This window comes from Boleophthalmus pectinirostris, unplaced genomic scaffold, assembly GCF_026225935.1.
Source record: "Boleophthalmus pectinirostris isolate CB_2022bp ecotype Guang Dong unplaced genomic scaffold, ASM2622593v1 HiC_scaffold_16, whole genome shotgun sequence".
Taxonomy (NCBI): domain Eukaryota; kingdom Metazoa; phylum Chordata; class Actinopteri; order Gobiiformes; family Gobiidae; genus Boleophthalmus; species Boleophthalmus pectinirostris.
In genome coordinates, this window is record NW_026571095.1 from 10157574 (window position 1) to 10160351 (window position 2778).

Here is a 2778-nt window from a genome sequence, read left to right on the forward strand (position 1 = left end):
TAATTAGCAAATCCATCCACGTTACAGTGACGTTAAACTTACCGGTAAATACTGTAAACATACCAAGGTGTTGCCTGTAAACACGAACATTAATTGTTGCTGGAAGCTGCATTAAACTGTAATGTGTAACATTTCATTGGCTGTGACGTCGTAACCAGGACAGTTTGGTAGTGTTTGGCGTAAACTGGGACATTTCAGCGTCCCGAGGAACTTTGGTGGCATTTCATGCAAGAAATGCAGCTGAAGTGAAGACTGCTGAAGTGAAGACTGACTGACTGACTTTCTTACTCCATACTGCACGTACCTCTTCTCCGAGCTCTGCACCGGTCCTTTCGCCCGCGGACACTCGGGGCTACACGGAAGGACCCCCGAGCACATTTCGACAGTGAGTCCTGGTTTAGTCCATGGTTTAGTCCTGGTTTAGTTCTGGGTTAGCCCTGGGTTAGTCCTGAGTCCTTGTAGAATTGGTGTCTGACATCGTAAATCACGTGCGCGTTGTTTACATTGCTGTCTTGACTTTGGTTAAATTATTTTGAAAGGGTATCGGAAGTTTATTTTGACACCGCGTGTTTATTTCTTGTCTTTCCCCTGCTAAAAACCTTGGAGACGCGCCGTTGACGCTGCAAAATTAGAACTCCAACCCATCTCGAGCAGCGTGTCAGCGTCAGACGCTCGTTGGACGCGCGTGTGACACTGTCGGTGTACACGGTCAGACCGGTTAAAATGGAGTTCTAAAGCAGCGCGTCTGCGCTTACGCGCCGTTGCGCTTTGGTGTGAATTGGGGGTAACAGCTACCAAGGGATAGACCGAGAGCGTCAAGATGCCATTCCCATATGTCAACAGTTAAAACATGCAGAAACGGTCGAAAGTACCAAATAAAGGTGCACTGTGTACCTTTTCTGGTGGGGGGTCTGCCACTTTTTGTCACTATAGAAATGTTTTTTTGTTTTGTTTTGTTTTTTGCATTTCCTTGAACGTCCCACGCAGCATTTTTATTCATTTACATATTGGTGAAAAATACCTTGAAAATCATGCACTGGTCACGTGAGCAGGCTTGCCTATCCACAAATCTGACTTTTAACTTGACCTCTGAAATAGATTAGTTTAATCAAGTAAAAATAAATTCAAATAATGATTTTTTTTTAAATTTAGAATTTATTATTACCATTTATAGTTTTTACTCTTTGTTATTATATTATATTATGACGAGTGAGCTACTGTGTCCGAATAATTTCCCTGTGGATCAATAAAGTTTGACTAAATCTAACTGAAGCATATAAAGCAAAGGAAAAGTTACTTGGTGTACAAATTAGAATTTTTCGTTTGCTTCTCGGTGTACCTTTAATATCACTGACTATTACTAACCTGTTCTATATACCCAGGTAGGCTTAAATGATGCAAAAAGTAAATAGTACAAATTAGAAAAAATAGAATAGCAAAAATAGACATCAAAATAGATAACTACATTGTAATACTTGCTTGTTTATTCGTTTGCAGCAGTGAGTTGCAGGGCTGTCGAATAACCACCAGGTGTCGCACTTTTCCACAGAACTCACAGTTGTGCTGAGGAAAAACTCCTCAACTCTTCCTATGGGGAAAACAGGACGGCTTCCGAGAAGTGTCAGCACATGTGGGTCTTTTGAGGACAAGAAGCAAAGCCTGGAAAACACCAGACTCAAACCCTAAGACAATTTACATACATTCACTGTCGATTGTTACTTTTTATGGTTTAATATTTTGCTTATTAACTGTGACAATTAGCTCCAGACAGGATCTATCTGGTGAAATATGATATCGCCATAGAACATCTTGACACGTTGAGGTCTACAAGCAGTTTAAAGACCTATGATATATGATGTGCCAAATGCGCTCTTGAATTTCCCAACACTATTTCTGCCATGCCTTTTCCATAGATATTGCTATTAAAAGATTGACAGATTGAATAAAGCCTGCGTTTGTTTGGGGACCATTCCAGGCCAATGCACTGGTTATATTTTGAGTTGACCTACAATACAAAAACAACAGTTTTGGTTTGCACTGAAATGGCCTTTTTGGGGTCTTCCTCGGTAAATATCAAAACGTGTACTAAAAATGAAACTGTATTTCGAGGATCAATGGGTATTTTTATGTATTAGCTTGAAAAAAGTGACCATAAAGTGTATTTTATTAGATCTGCAGGTATTGTGAATGGTGAATACGTGGATAGTACTTTTGTCCCCCTTGCAAGATTATATTGCAATAGCCCATGTGTCTGGAGCAGATGATCAGTTAATTTGCAAAACAAGTAAGTGCAATTTGAAAAACTCATTCAAGTCTTGAAGTTTACTCTTAGTATAGTAATATTTTCAAAGCTAAATTTATTTTACTGTTATCAAAATGTTATCCTTTCCCTTCTTGATAAAATCCACTATACATTATTGTCATTGCTACTATCTGTAGAAGATGGTAACAGAAAGAACAAACGCTTTTGGAAACCTTTGGCAATTTTTCAAAAATGAGATATTGGTTTTTGCTTTTGAACTCTTCATATACACAATAGGTAATGATTTTTTTTTTTTTTTTCATAATTCCATATATGCATTTTAAATTAATGGGCTAGTATTAGTTGCAATAATTGACATAAAAATGGAAAAGAATAAATAAACAAGTTCTGTGTATCCTCTATCCACGTGGGCTACATAAAAATCTCTCTAGAGTCAGATTCTTAAAATGTATGATAGCTGTCAGTACATTTGACTTAATCTTGGACCCCGCGGCCTATGTAAACAACCCAGGGCC